We start from the raw sequence: 17,408 nt of genomic DNA, 5'->3' as shown, positions 1-17,408 counted from the left end.
ATCACCACAACTAAACCACGACTAAGACCACGATTTCAAATGTGGCGCAGATTGCGATCATAGACATGCATACATAACAAATCTACGATTAGCTAATAATGATCAACCGTGTCCATCGTTGAATGGATGGCACGACAATGGGCACGTAGCATAAAGCACTCTACGTGCAAGAATGAATCTCTTTGGTCATTGGTCTCATGAGTTGATAAATGGTATTACATTGGCATCCATCAAAACAATACTGAAACATGCGCAGTAAAATCTCGATTCATGTCCCAAGAAAGTCTGTGCCTGATGCGCCTTTGTACCTTGCATCTAACTGCAATAAGCATCAACTATCACTAAAATCACACTTTAGGGGAAATATGAGCTCTGTGTGTCGGGCGGGGGGGGGGGGGGGTATAGATACAAAGGTTGTCGTTGCAATACGACGAGAATGAATAATTGAGCGTTCGAAGATAGAACGCGATGTAAAGTCAATGATTGTTGGCCAACGTAACTGTGTTGGTAAAAAAAAAAGTAACTTGATGCCGGCATGTTCTTGTTGATGTTTTGATGAATTTCGACATCACTATGAAATAATGAATAGTTTTAGTTCTTTATAGTGTACTTTGTTTTATTCGTTACCAGTCAGTCATGGCACAATGGAAAGTGGGACGAATACAGTTGCGATAAAAACAACTCGACGCAATGATCATTCATTTGAATGAATATGCAGTATACCCGCTACCACGGGATAACAGGACCAGGCAGGGCCCCATTTCATTAAAAAAAAAAAAATGATATGATGGCAGCGCTTGTTGGAATGGCAATTGTCATGGCAACGACGAGAATCCAGCATCCTGATTGGCTTGTTGCTATTGGAAGTTGCCATTCCAGCAAGAGTTGCTCTCCTAACATAAAATGAGGCCCAGAACCGTCAGGAGCTATACCGGGCAGAAGCTCGATAATCTAAGTGGATGCGATCCTTGTCTAGCAATCAGCAGGTCGCGGGTTCGAATCCCACCATCAGAGCGCGTATGTCCACGATTTCTATCGAGGCTATTACTCCAAAAACACTGAAAAATCGGAGTGTATTCAAGTCGATGAAGGGCAATTTGTCAATCAGTTCAAGAGTCGTTGCAGTTGATAATCTCGTTTCCCCCTAACGGGAATACGATATCCACCGTATAACTCATGCAGGTGAATTCAGTTTCAGTTTCAGTTTCAGTAAATTATATGCCTCCAGTTGTATATAAAAGAAAATAAGTAAACAATATCAAACATAATTATTCACAAGTCGTAAAAATATAAACAAGAGTTCACATTGGAAGTATATAATCATGTGAAATAATACAATAAATTTCATGGCAAATCTTTAAGTATACAGGTGGGGGAGGCCGTTATCAGTAAGTAAATCGCTTGACTTGGACAACGGTCTCTAATACTATTATGCCTTGTAACATTTTTTAAACTAAAGGAACGGAACACACACACGTAGAACAAAAAATGACGCAAATCTTTATTCAAATTACCATCTATTAGAATGATATAAGTATTATCCTTCCTCATATACACATCTCGTGTTTCTTATGAGAAAATCTGTTCACTTAAGGCAATGCTAAAATATATCTCCAGGTTTATACATGCGTTTACCATCATAAAGATGAAGGTCTGATCCTTTCAGTATAAATTATCAAGAGAAAGAGATTGATTTCCTCCTGACTTCACCAGTGGTTTTTCTTATTGTTTGGTGATCGCAAATTCAAGTGCCATTGCTCAGAATATCGATCCAATTATTGAATGTGTGAGGCCTTTTTTCTTTCTTTCTTTTTTTTTTGTTAACGTCATCAAAAGGGGGAGAAGAATCCCACTTTGGAAATCTCCCTTTTAGAGGAGAACAATGAATGTACCAATATTTATAATCACCAGACCGGGAAGGACCTCGAGCGGGTATTGTATACTATTGTTCCCATTTTTCTATCACACCACAGATTCGTCACCGGGGGCTGCTTAAATCCCCTTTACGTCCTTTGACGGTGCATTGTGAATCGAATGTTGGGCCGCCCATTGTCTCGACTGCTAGTGATACGATTTTAATTCGATTTGCTCGAATAAGTCCAATGCATGCTGGTCCATGGGGGTACGGGATACGCTGACCAGACCGTCAGGAGGTGACCTCCCCTCCTTTTTTTTTTGTAAGGTCTAAGGAAAATGTTTCAAAGAGCATTAAGACAAGTGTAGATCGCACATCCGTAATCTAACCAAAAATTAGTGTAGGCGTCTGATAGTGAACTGATTCACTCGATGGCCATGACGTCACATTGTAGACATTGGCTGACAGTGACCGGGTGATGAACACTACACAAGCATGACTAACGACCAGGACTGGCTTATGACACACACAATATGCCTGGGTGGCAAAAGCCCTGCTGAAAATCACTGTTACTCGAGTCCCAAATATACAGTCCCTGCCGAGGGCTGACAGGCCAAAAATAATAATAATTATGAATAATAATAATTACGATGATGACTATGACACTGATAGTAGCAGTCAGTAGTAGTAGTAGTAGTAGTAGTAGTAGTAGTAGTAGTAGTAGTAGTAGTAGTAGTAGAAGTAGTAGTAGTAGTAGTAGTAATAGTAATAATGATAATAATAATAATAATAATAATAAATATAATTATAGTAATGATACCCCCCAAAACGCACACACAAAAAGACACACAAAAACAAAACAAAACAAAACCAACCCACCCTCAAAAAACATGAACATTTAAGAAAAAGAGAAGTGACCAGTATAGGCCTATACATCAGTTTTGTGGTCATAACATGGCCAATATAAGTTTATGTTGTGAATGTACTCGAGGTTCAAGGTTATTTATCATTTTTATTTGTGTTTTGTCCCTTTATAAAAACAAAATAAAACAACGAATTACATGATTACCATTGCATGCCCCAAGGGCGTTATCCCATCAGTCGAGCAAAGTTATATACATATTATATAGTCTCCACTCTATGCGATATTATAATCTATACTGTGTTATAGATACAACATACAAGATACATTACAATGATTTATACGAGATATACGATATAGGCTCTGGGGTGTTCCATAAAGCTGTTTTTAAAGTTACGAACGACTTAAGAACGACTGGTGATCAGTCAAAATGTGCTGTACTTATCAGAATTTCAGCAATTCAGCACAAGAACTTATCACCAGTCGTTATTAAGTCGTTCGTAACTTTAAAAACAGCTTTATGAAACACCTCCGGATGTATGTTTTTGTATAATATGTCACAGTAACACGTAATCACATCTATTTTCTTTGACTACTCTTTTAGTACTCTTTTAGTACTCTTTTAGTATTCTTATTTATGTTTTCATGAGAACGTCGTTGACTAGTCGTAATGATTTCATTTGTACAATTGGAAAAATCAAACAGACTGAAACTGCAACTGAAACTTTTATTTGATATGGTTTGATTTATTTCTGCATTCAATCAGATACAAATTGAATACAAATTTCAAAAGCACAAAGACAAAGAATAGCAAGTGCAGTGAAATAAATCGATAACAATACACAAATAGATACACATAGGGCCTAAGTAATTGCATTGAGCAGTACACATACACTAAAACATAAAATAAAACACTATAGTATACAGTATTTTTCAGTAAATGACAGAGATAATTGAATGCAGGAGACCACCATCGTAAGCGATTCAGCTTGAAATGGATGGAGGCCTCACAAAAGGACTATCCAACGACACAACTCTATCTCTTGGAGGAAATGGATTAGGTGCATGGGCGCAGTGCAGTTGCAGGAGTGAGTGCAAGATGCAGTTGAAGGAAGAAAATAGTGATTGAAAAAAAAAATCATTCACCATAAACATTTGTTATCTTAATGAGTATGTGAATTTATGAGTTTGTCTTACACATATACATTATTCTATCGCATTTCTGAACACCATGGAGATGACATTCAAAGCTTAGATTATAACTCGAATAAAAACTTATGCTGTGTCTTCTATTCATTCCTTGTACCTGATTTCAAGAACACAATCCGACGATGTGTATACTTCTTGCTGTGTATTGCAATGCAATTGAGGTAATGAGAGTTCTACTCAAATAAAGTTGAATTTCCACCTTCATTTCACATTTATTCGGACATTTCACACATTATGAAATAACATGAACGAACATGAATGCAAGTTAGGAATAAAGAAGGTTTAGAATGGACACTATGGCGTATTATGGAATAAGAGGTACATAGTGTATTGCCTATCCTATGCACTGCTTTAAATGCGCGAGTTTTATCCGCTATACCTCACAGTGGAAAAGCGGCGATCAAGATGCATGTTATTATGTAGGCCTATTATCAGTATAATATGAAATAGAAGGCAAAAACAAACAAACAAACAAACCCTGAAGTAGAAGAATCATGTGAGTTATACACGAGGGAAAAAATGTATATAAAGGAGGGTAAGAAAGATACGACTCCTATGGACGAATGCTAAGTTCATGGTATCTCCATTATTGTTCTTAATTTCACCTATCAATGTAAAGGGAAAAAAAAATGTGACAAAATTTAATTCCTGGAGGGTTAATTAATGTTTAATGGTTTATATCTATAAGCATATGCTGTGATCGTGGAAAGCCACATAAAGGAAGAGAAAGAGAGAGAAAGAGAGAGTGAGAAAGAAAGAAAGTGAAAAAAAAGAGATAATCATGCTAAAAACGTTTGTTCTTAACAACTCGGCATAATTATAATGTACGTGTCCTCGCGGGCAAAGAAGCAATATTGAGCAGAATGGAGATATCCTCGCGTGCCGTATTCTCAGCTGAAGGGAAATGACGCGAATTTCTTGCCACGCGGCACGTTTTCTTTAGACGGACTCATTTATACTTTTCTCTTGACTGTTGTAGCCTTCGAAAGGGGTTTTGAATTAATCACTAGCATTCCTCGTAATTATTACAAGACAATACTGTCGCGATGGGCTGCTTGCTGCCGAGAGCGTCTGACTCGGCTAGCCACAAATCGACAAGGAGTGAATGGGGGTGTATATCAAATTTAATCTGCAGTTTATGCATTTTCTCTTTTGAAAGGCAAAGCTTATGAATTATCCCTTAGTTACACTTCCTCAATATTTTCTTCCTCAATTTATTTTCTTGAATGTTTTTTCTTTGAGCTCATTCTATTTTATTCCTTTTTTAAAGCTCCGAACAAGGAATATTTACACAAAAGAGTGTACATAGTGAAAAGGATCGTATGGTAAAAAAAAACACAAAAAAACACACAAAAAAACCCCAACAACAACAACAGAAAATCATCTGCCTCACATCATGTTGTGATGAAACAGAAAAAAAAAACCCAGAAAAAGAAACAAAGTAAAACTGAAAAACAAGCGCAAATGACAAATGTATAGAAGGGTGAAAGGACTGTATACTGAAACAAGCGTATACTGCCTTCGCCTAATATTGTTCCTCACTCATCGATGTTGAATCCCCCGCAAGTGTAATAGATTAACCTCGGAACCAGCGTGAAAGCTCCGACCAACCACAATGCGAGCTTTTGCGATCCTTTTCACCGAGGTTCATTGAAACGAGTTACCCACCGGTGGGTCGCACACTCAGCAAGCCAACGTATTGGCAAACACGGGGAAACAGCGCCAGCGGATTGCAGCTACTGATTGACGGGGAACCCCGGGAGCGCATGGAACACAATATCGCTGCCGTATCATCATCATGGAATTCGTGGATTTTGAGGACAATTTTTGGCGTTGATCGCAGAGGTAATATTCATCACTGGCATTGACTTTGAAGGAATCATACTCATGTATGCGGAATAATCACTTACTGGGAGGAGTATTTTGGCAAGATTACACGCATTTTATGACGATCCACCAACTCGGGTTTTGACCGAAACACCACGTCGCGGCTGTTCTGAGCTTATAATAGCGGCTCGCTGCTCATCGGGGGTGATTCGATAATTTTAGTGTCTTCACTCTCAGCTACTCATTATATGCTGACAGTTCATTCATTGCAAGTTAGTGTTGATTTTTTAATATACGCAAACTGTTTTCGAAGAGTTTTTCTGGACTTCTGCATGCGAACATTGCGGATTAATCTTCTTCGGAGGAAATGTCAGGTATGGCTGTTAGTGCAGGGAAGTCATTTCTCATGGATCGGTATTTGGATGAACTCAAACGAATGGAAGAAGAACAGAAGCAGAAAGGTAAAGAACGTAGATCTACTCAATCTAGTTAATCAATGCAACTCTCGTCAAATGTATGTGCCTCTACTGCGCTGAGAACACCTGGTGATGATTACATTGATAATTGTGTTGTTACATTGTGAATTTGTGTTTTCAAGATGACATGCTAAGCCCTTGTACTCCTAGTATTTGTATTCCACTGCACTATTAATGACAATCAATGTGGTTTATCTGTATATTGTGAGTCTCTGCTTGCACGTGTTACGGAGTGTACCTTCAATCATGGATCCACTGTCACTGTGATATGCTGCTGTGTGCTATTTTCTGTAGCTTTTCACAGAGAGGGGGTGGAGTTTACTCCCTTGCTTTTGGGTCAGCATCACCCTCTGATGGTTCACAGGCCCTCATGAATGGGAAGAGACGTGATGTAGGCCCTACAGCATTGATTAATCATGAGTGACCTTCCATTATCCAGAAATAGCATTCATGCATACCAAGCTAATGAATGGCATGCTTTACGCTTGTGCTGTTTCATTGATGACCATGGTAAGTTAGAAACATAGCGACAGATCATCTTCTCATCAACTTTCACTTTAACAAAACTTCACTACCATGGCATCTACTTCTGCAATCACAATATTCAAATTTCTACACTCTACTCAGTACTGTCTGGGGGAATGTTCCATATGTTCAAATGGTATTATTACGGTATCATTTTTTGGGGGTCATACTTTATTAATAATTCTGTTCTGTGTACAGAGATAATAGACAACCTGACCTTCATACCATCTGCGGTTCAATGATGTTGTGATATCATTTGTTGGAAATGATGGAGGAGTTTTAAAATGTCCATAGCATGTTGTCCTAGCTAGTATTTTATTACAATCAAATACTCTACAGGGATGGTGATATACAACGTTTGTATATTCTATCATCAGCCATGTTCGTCGACTTGCAAAGAACAAAGCAGACGCAGGCACTGTGCAGTATAGTGCATAGAATTCATAAGCTTTTGCCTTCGCTTGTGTTTGTGATGATTATCATTCTGATGCCCATTGCAGCAAGCATGTAGTATGTAGAGGGTATTTTTAACGCAATGTCCAGTCTGCTGAAAAGTAAAATTATGCAAAGCTGATTCTATCCTCAGCGGGTTGCTGTTCTTCGGCCAGTATGGGTCTATCTGTTGACTCTTTGGCAGCGACCGACACCAGCAATCTTCCTTATTGAGTTGGAATGTGAAGTGGGGATTAAGGAAGCCCCCCTCTCACCCCCTCTACCTCCTTGCCCCCCTCCCTTCCGGACCTCAGAGTATACTACGGCTACGAGAGAATGCGTCATGCCCATGGCCCACTGGCGCTACTTTACTTCAAAGGTCCAGTCCGGAGAGAAAGGCAAATACTGGTCTTGACTTAATGAGGTCCCCATGAAGATGTGAATTCTTTTTGTTCTTGTTGTTTCTGTCACTTTTGCTCGCTTGTTAGTGCTTCACAAACACACAAGAAGGTCTTCGGTGAGAAACCTATACTCTCACCTCAAAGTTAAAGCACACTCTATTACACAGTTGACTCTTTCATAGCTCTCATCAGGAACATATTAAATATCTACACATGAAGGGAAATCCTTCTACCTACCTGCTCCAGTGATGGTTAACGATTCAAAGGCATTACATTAAAGGTTTAACAAGAGTATTGAGCAAAACAACAACAGTTAGGAAAAATCAAACAGATTTTTTTTCTTTATTTCCTAGCCTTGATTTGGGGTAGAAAAATCTTTCTGCTCCAGTGATAATTGTCAATGCAAAGGCATGCATTTTAATGATATCTGATATTTAAGGTTAAAAAAGAGTGTAGAGCAATACCAATAACTTTGAGGAAAAGTAAAAAAGACTGAAATTTTCGTATTGCCTTTGTACAGCCTTGTTTGGTCGCAGAAAAAGTCAAAGGTACTTGACTGCAATGTCTCCCAATATGACACGCTGCTTCCTCAGAACAGAAACAGCTTTTTTAGTCTAGAGGCAATTAAACAGACAGCATGTAGGATTTGTTGAATACAGCCCCATTTGCACGGTTCTACCCTGGGCTGTGCTGTGACGATGTAGGATCCCGCCACCCTCTCCCCGCTGAATGAGAAGTCTCGGGGGCATATAGTTTCAGTCTTAATGTGGTGTCCAATTTCAAATTGAATTTATCTGCCGCTAATGGTGCTCGCGGTTCATGCGAGCCGCAAACTTGATGCTTGGTGCATGACTCTTGAAACATTCTTATTTCCTTTTCTTCTCTTTGTAATACTGAATCTGCAGTTTCCTTGGGAGCAGAGTTTTCTAAATTTATCCTGTCTTGGCCAGCATTGCCTCAAATTATTTTTTAGAAGAGTGCATTTGTGCAGGCTCATCTAACATTTGGCAGTTCATATGTTTTCTCGTTGCTGCAATTTTAAGGTAACATTGCAGGGGAGATGAGTCACAGAGCATCTGTATTTCTTTCTAGGTGTCTGGGCCTCTTTCCCCTGTTCTTCTCGAAATGATTTTGATTTTCATCAATATTTAAAGTAAGAAAATATCACATATGAATTCTAATCTTATTGTCATTGGAAGTGGTGTTATCAGTTGCTGTATCAAAAGTAGTGGATTAATTCATCTCATGTATGGAGTTTATTCATAAAGGAAAGAATTTAGCAATGTGTGTGAACATTTTAGGTGTTTGTGAGTTTATTTTGAGATGGTGATGTTTAGTTTCTTACCAAATGTGACAGAGTGGCCAGTGTTCACCGAACGAGTTTCCACATCCGTTCTTTACTCCTGCTGTCGTCCTTCTATATTCAATATGCAATACTTCCAGAATGCCTCACAAATCTGGGCCACAGGTCCTCTTCCTGAGCCATCTCTTTTATTGAAACAGAGACTTGTCTCATGGACTGGTGGTAAACAATCGGTCAGTGATACGTTGTGGAAATCTTCCCCCTTTGAAACCAACTTGGTTAGAGCCACTTGAAAGTAAGGCATTCTCCGAATCAGTCCCACGTATTGTGGGGAGGAATTTTTTTGCCATGGGCTAATTAGACCAGAGAGGAGTTTCTTGTGTAGATGTACATACATGTACATTGTACATACTCCTCAACTTTGTACATAGTACAGTGTAGCTGCTGTAGGTTTGTTGTATGGATGTTTGTGAAGAGATTTGATGGTGCCTTCTTTACTTTCCTGTATTTGCAAAGTGTGTGATTTTTCTTCTTTTTTTTTAAATGGGGGATGGGGTACTAACTTAGCTTACTATTAAATGCAGACAATCTCCTTTGCAACAGTGTTGTATTTAGTAGAAAAGCTTTTATCCCATTGTATTTTTCGTAACGTTGTCCTTGCACTTTATTATTCAGTACAATATGATATTGCTAACTGATTTGCTAACTGTTGGGTGATGGACATTTAAACTGTAATAGTACACAGTGTCAGTATACCTGATTCTATGTCTTTTCAACCTTCTTGAATGTTTTGCTAGTCGTGACATTGATGATAATTGTACTCTGTAATAGGTTTCTGTTTGACTTGGTTGTATCTTGTACCATAAGTTCAATGTGCATTTTGATGAAGATTTAAGCGTTTACTGTAGATTCTTTCATTTGTTTATTTTTTTAAGTGCAAGCATTCCATAACATTGAAATCATTGCATGTTTTGATAGAATTACCAGTAGTGAGTTAACTCTTAGAAGCATTTGTTGGAAGGTATTATGGTGCATAGTTATTTTTTTCCTCTGCAATTTATAACCATAAGTTGGGATGACATGAAATGAAAACTGATCAAGGAATATTGCACTGTACTACTTAAATATAAATTCTAAGGCAAGGTGTCTTTTTAAAATTTCTGACTCAATGAACCATGGATTTTGCAATTCCCATTGATGATCTGCCGTACTCTGGTGTTGCATGTTATATATGTGATTTGATACCCTCTCTTGTGTTCATAAAGTGGTCATCTGGAGAGCTTCTTTAAGTAATGGTTCTGTTCTTTACGGATCTGATGGGTGCACTGTCTGTTTAGGAAAGACCAGGATGAAAGTAAATAGAGGCGTTCTTGTTGCGGTTCCCTCAAGTGGCCGTGTCATGGTTTGTTGGTTTTTAGCACATCTTCGCTGAAAACTGGTTCCTCCTTTGATGTTACTGTGGTGTCAAGGGGGTGCAGAATGTCTTGACCAAATGACCTTTCCTCCCTGTGGTCACCCTAACTCATGGATAAGTTGGGAATGAACTGGTCTCGGATCTTCTCTTTCGTCCAGTGAACAATTTGAAAGAAGTCTGAAGTAACGGTCTACTTTGCCACCATCTCTAGAATAGATGCTCCAATCTGAAGGAGATTTAGAGTGTTCTCTACTTTGATATCTAGTTTTAATCATGTGGTGCTTAAGGTTTTGGTTTGTTTACTTGTCCATTTTTTCTTGGGAGGGGGGGTAGGGAGAAGGAGAAATAGTTATTTTATGATGCTGGGAGCGGGAAGATATTTGATGATTTGTGATCACTGGAGGAACAAATCTTGCAGCACACACCCTTTGTGGGGAGAGGTTGAGATGTATATATTATAACCTTAGTATATGTGTGATGTATATAGCTAGGTTATATGCACGCAAAAGAAAGTAGACGTTGACTCAGTGGCTGCAATTACCGGACTGACTTTATTTCAGTCTATGTACATCTTTTATACAGTGAGTTCCATGGGAACGGAAAGGGTTGTGGTCAGCAGTGGTCAGTAAGGAATGCATCCAGTCTAACCACTGGCGTCTTACAGTAGATAAGAGAAAGATGATAGATAGTGTGGCATCGGAAGAACAGAGAGTTACTGTTATCAGAGAGGAGAGAAAACAGGGCTGGAAGTAGAGAGGGTGAGAGCAAGAGCGGAATTCATAATACAGTAGTCTCAACCTCAGACTTACATAAGATCAGTTTATCACACTCCTCCCCCTTAGAATTGTTTTTGGTTTTTCCAAAAATGGTTCTCATCAATTAACACAACATTATTCAACCAAAAAGTGAAATCTTAACTTCTTTTGAATAACACTATCTTATTTGAACATTATCCCAAAACTGTCAAATGTCCAAAATCTCCATCTAATACATTATCTTATTCAATCGGTGTGTTCAACTTATTTTGCAATTTGTTATATTTCTCAAATCACCTTTCTTATATTCTGGGAGGTATAAATGTATGTGTGTACCATGTCAAATGTATCAACACACGAAAACCAAAATTATAATGTCCACATGAACTGTCCATTGAGTTCAGCTGTGAACCAACGAAGAATTATCCTTAACTTTGAACTTAATTTCGACCTTGAATTGTCCAAAGTGTCCGGCATATTCACAAGTGTTATTTACAACTGCCTCCTCAATGTGGTATTGGCTCTCCATAGCGTTCAGGGTACTTTCGCTGGCGGTTGGACCTGCGAAGTGCTGGTGCTTCGTCATCATGGTCTTGCTGTGCATTGTTGTTCCCCTCCCCACGTGGATGAGGAAGGAACACATCGGCGGCCACATCGTCGTTGTCATAGCGACGTCGGATGTGCTCGATGTGTCGCCTGCAGATGCGATCATCTGCCAGCCTCAGCGTATATTGGACGCCGTCGATGGAAATGACTTCGCCTGGCATCCACTGTGGACCGCTAGCGAAGTTTCTCACATACACGCGATCTCCGATACAAAAATCGCGAGCTTTAGCAAGTTGATCGTGCTTCTGCTTCTGATCGTGCTGCTTTCGCTGAACGCGCTCCTCCATGTTGGGTTTTACACAATCAAATCGCGAACGGGGAATGCGATTGAAGAGAAGTTGCGCAGGAGGTGTTCCAGTGGTTGGATGAGGTGTGATGCGGTATGCCATCAGAAATCGCGACCGCTTCGTTTCGATTGTGCCATTGGTCATGCGCTTCATTGCAGCTTTGAAGGACTGCACTGCCCTCTCTGCCAGCCCATTTGATGATGGATGAAAAGGTGCAGTGCGAACATGACGGATTCCATTCAGCAGTAGGAATTGCTGAAATTCGTCGCTTGTGAACACACTTCCATTGTCGGTGACAATAAGCTCTGGCAGGCCATGTATCGCGAAGGTTTCGCGTAGCTTCTCAATTGTGATTGAGCTGGTTGCCTTGTAGACTGGAAAGATATCCATCCATTTCGAATGCGAATCTACCAACACAAGAAACATACGGCCCATGAATGGCCCTGCATAATCCAAGTGGATTCGCGACCATGGCTTTCGTGGCCACTCCCATGGATGAAGTGGTGCTGCTGGCGGCAACTTTCGAGATTGCTGACACTCCTTGCAATTTTTCACTTTGCTCTCCAGGTCACCATCCATCCCAGGCCACCAGAAATAACTGCGAGCGAGCGATTTCATTCGCGAGATCCCGGGATGAGCTTCATGCAGCTCCTCAGTGAGCTGATTTCTCCCTTGTGGAGGTATCACAACACGTGCTCCCCACATTATGCAGCCATCGTACACACACAACTCATCCCGCCTCCTGAAATAAGGCGAAATTTCCTCATCACACTTTGACGGCCATCCACGAAGAACATATTCGCGCACTCGCAACAACATTGGATCCTTCGCGGTCCACTGCCTGATCGATGTCGGTGTGACGGGTGTCGACTCCAGGTGTTGCATAACTAGCACGTAGTCTGCTGGTTTGGGGATGCGCATGCTCGGTGTCGTCACAGGTAGTCGGCTGAGTGCATCTGCGTTGCCATTGGTCTGTCCTGGTTTATAGACAAGCTCGTAGTCGTATGCGCTCAGCGTGAGTGCCCACCGTTGAATACGCGATGACGCCATCGTCGGTATCGCTCGTGTGGCACCAAATAGCCCCAGTAAGGGCTTATGATCCGTCGCAATCACAAATTTCCGTCCAAACAGGTACTGGTGAAATTTACGCACCCCAAAAACGATTGCGAGACCCTCTCGGTCGATTTGTGCATAGTTCTTTTCTGCTTGTGTCAGCGAGCGTGATGCATAAGCAATCGGTCTCTCACTGCCATCTGCCAGTTTGTGAGCAAGGACCACGCCCACTCCATATGGGCTCGCATCACAATTTAGGACGAGTGGTTTCTTTGCATCATAGTGGATTAATACCTTGTCTGACGTTAGCAGCGTTTTAGACGACTCGAATGCACGCTGCTGCTCGGCTCCCCAGACCCATTTGGTATTCTTTTGCAGCAATACATGCAGGGGTGCCAGGACGGTCGACAAATTTGGCATGAATTTCCCGTAATAGTTGAGAATGCCAAGATATGACTTCAACTCTGACACATTCGTCGGTGTAGGCGCCTCTTTGACCGCTGTCACCTTCTCCTCCGTCGGATGGATGCCGGTCTGCGAGATGCGATGGCCCAAGTACGTCACTTCCGGTGCGAAGAACACACATTTCTCGCGTTTCAATCTCAGGCCAGCATCGTTGAGGCGATTGAGAACCTTGTCGAGGTTCTCCAGGTGCTCCTTCTCGGTAGCTCCGGTCACAAGCACGTCATCCAAGAAGGCCACAGTGTGAGGGATGTCGGCCAGCAATCCCTCGATTGTGCGCTGGAATATGGCTGGAGCAGCTGAAACACCAAAGGGCAGGCGTGTGTACTGGAACAAGCCCTTGTGCGTGTTGATGGTCACCAGCTCACGTGATCGCCCATCCAGCTCCAGCTGCAGATAAGCATGGCTCAAATCTAGCTTGCTGAATGACGTACCACCAGATAGCGATGTGAATAACTCCTCCACTCTCGGCAAGGGGTAGATGTCAGTCTTGGAGACGCGATTGACTGTTGTTTTATAGTCCCCACATATGCGCAATGCGCCTGACTCTTTCAAAACCGGCACAATTGGGGCTGCCCATCTCGAGAATCTCACCGGTTGAATCACTCCCTCCTCTTGTAGACGGTCTAGCTCATCTTCAACACGCTTTTTCAACGAAAACGGAACAGGCCGCGCCTTACAAAACTTGGGCTGGGCATCCTCCTGAATGGCAATCTGAATTGTTTGCCCCTTCAGTTTGCCCAGTCCATCATGAAAAAGGTCGTTGTAATTTGCGAGCACACTGTCGAGGGAGTTGGTCTGCTTTACCACTGCGATGGTGTTCCAATCGAGCTTCAGCCGCGCTAACCAGTTCCTCCCCAGCAAATTTGGCCCATCACCTGCAACAACTAGCAAGGGGAGTTCCAGGTCCTGGGCATTATGCCTCACATTCACGTTGCATGCGCCCACTACTGGTATCTTATCCCCCGTGTAAGTTCTTAACACCACATCAGACTGTGACAGCTGGGGTTGATGTTTCCATGCACGATAAGTTGCCTCGCTCACTATCGATAGTGTAGCTCCTGTATCGATCTCCATCACAGTGTTATTATGGGAAATCCCCAACTCGAGCAACATCGGAGCCTCCTTTGTAGGTGATGCCTGCGCATTGTGCATGAAATACTCTAGCTCCTCCATGTTGTCCCTGGATGGTGTGGACTCTTCCGCGCTAGTCTCTGCCATAAACTTTGTGTGGACCTCCTTCCTCTGCCCGGAATTTGTCTTACTCCGGCAGACTTTCGCGAAGTGTCCACGCTTTCCACAATTATGACAAGTGGCGTCGACTGCCTTGCACTTGCCCTTCTCGTGCCCCTGTCCACAGCGGTAGCACGAGTTGCGATGTTGAGCTCCGGTTTTTCTGTGTCCTGCCTGCTGCTTGAACACTTTGTTAGTCGCACCATTCCCGCGTGGAGCCTGTGTTGATTGAAGATCACACACATTTCTCTCTGCCATCTCCACACTTGTCGCAATGTCAACGGCCTTGGCGAGATCAAGCTTCTTCTCAGCAAGAAGAATACGTTGGATCCGATCATGTCTGATGCCGCAGACTAATCGATCGCGAATCATCTCACCTAGAGTAGAACCATAATTGCAGTGCTCTGCCATTGACTTTAGTGCAGCTATGAATTCACTGATTGTTTCTGAGTCTTTTCGGAAACGGCTGTTGAACTTGCACCGTTCAACAATCTCACTTGGTGCTGGGGTGTAATGGTCAGTCATTACCTGGACAAGTTCAGCATACTTCTTATCCGCTGGCTTGGCTGGAGAAACAAGACTGCGGAGAAGACTGTAAGTTGCTGGCCCGATGACAGTCAGCAGTGTAGCTTTCCTCTTCTCCTCTGCTTCAATCCCATTGGCTTTGAAGTACAGGTCCAATCTTTCTATGTATTGGCACCAGTCGATTCCCTCTCGGAATTCTTCTATATTTCCTACCAGACCAGCCATTTTACAGAAGTTTAATCCTCGTCGCCAGTATTATAACCTTAGTATATGTGTGATGTATATAGCTAGGTTATATGCACGCAAAAGAAAGTAGACGTTGACTCAGTGGCTGCAATTACCGGACTGACTTTATTTCAGTCTATGTACATCTTTTATACAGTGAGTTCCATGGGAACGGAAAGGGTTGTGGTCAGCAGTGGTCAGTAAGGAATGCATCCAGTCTAACCACTGGCGTCTTACAGTAGATAAGAGAAAGATGATAGATAGTGTGGCATCGGAAGAACAGAGAGTTACTGTTATCAGAGAGGAGAGAAAACAGGGCTGGAAGTAGAGAGGGTGAGAGCAAGAGCGGAATTCATAATACAGTAGTCTCAACCTCAGACTTACATAAGATCAGTTTATCACAGTATACCATCTAAGTATTATGCCTACAATATCAAACCTTTCAGTTAGTTGCTCTGGAGTTGTTTGATCCTGTCTGACCCTTTTTCCTTTTTTTCTTTTTTTCTTTTTTTTTTCTTTTTTTTTTGGGGGGGGGGGGAAGATGGAAGGATGGACAGGGTATTGGTATACATACAGTCCAATCAGACTTTGTGTATTGATGCCAGAGACTGCATTGAGCTCTTAACTATCTCAACTGATGTTCACTGCACTTGAGAAGAGTTTCTCGTAGTCTTATATTCACAAATCATCAGGTGAACAAGCTTATATAAGTCAGAACTGTATGCATAGATATTTGAGGCTGCAACTCTTTCTGACATATTATTGTGGATGGACAAACCTCAATGAATACTTTCTAAGAACATTTTGACTGGAAGTTAAAGCATTGTTTTGTGATGATTGTAATGATTCAGATTTGTTGTTTGTTATTGTTGTCTCAATTATTTTTTTATGCTTGATTTCTATGTATTACAAACATGATAATACAGTGACGTGCATCATTCGGCCACTAGAAATTGGTGTTGGGCTACCAAATTGAAAAAAAAAGATTATCTATATTCTTTTTATTTTGGGCTAGTGCATTTCATTGTTGGGCCCCAATTTTTTTTAATTTGATGATTTTGGTGGGCTAAACAGGCCAACAGAGAGAGAAAAGAGTTAGTGTCGAGCCCTGTTGTTCTTTTCCTTATTGTTACTATCGTCAAGATCATATTTACGTTTTGTTTTGTTTTGTTTGTTTGTTTGTTTGGTTTGGTTTTTTTTTGCCTGGGTTTGATGAAAAGACTTTCTGGATGAGTGCCTTCCATGTAGAGTTAATCCGTTCCATATTAAGTCCTGAAATGCCTATACACTTAATATGCAGGCCACCAGTATCCCGTACCGAACGGGTTAACTTGCAGGTTGTAGATCTCTGCTTCTCACTCTGATGTCGGTTAGAGGGAGATGAGGTAGGCTATACAAGTTGTAGCATGGATGAAGGATGAGGTCATAATGGGGGGTATTTTAGGAGCAATATATCTCCAAAATCATCGCAGCCGTGACTTTCGCTTCTTGAATTTATGGCAGCGGCAGTTCTTGCGGTTCTCCCGGTCGGGTCCAATTGAAATTCAGCTCCCGGTTTTTAATCGCCATGGTGATGATGGAGATCGCGCAGATGTCCTTTGTTGTTCTTTGTGTGATACTACAGATACTTGAAAACCAATTGAACAAGACGGGCAGACGTGGAGACCTGTTAATAGTGTTGTCTTTGGGCCGATGGTGCTGGTGGTTAAGGTATAGGGGTAAAACAACTCCAATGGAGGCAAATATTTTTGTTGCTTTTCCTTTATTTTTTTCTATTATGGCTATTAAAGCCTCCAGGAAATATATTTTTGATAGAAGTTTCAAATGCTCCATCAAAAGTTAAGAGGAATCAATTCAGAGGGCACTTGCTTTTTTGTATGTTCTTGATCAATGAAATTTAAAGGAAGAAAGAAGTAGAGTCTTATGTAAAGATACTTTACGTCAATTGTGCACGGTCA

Source organism: Diadema antillarum, unplaced genomic scaffold (assembly GCF_040938485.1).
Source record: "Diadema antillarum isolate AM-2024a unplaced genomic scaffold, OU_Dant_1.0 scf00000100, whole genome shotgun sequence".
Lineage (NCBI taxonomy): Eukaryota > Metazoa > Echinodermata > Echinoidea > Diadematoida > Diadematidae > Diadema > Diadema antillarum.
The sequence above is the reverse complement of the archived record's forward strand: the minus strand, read 5'-3'. Positions refer to the sequence as shown.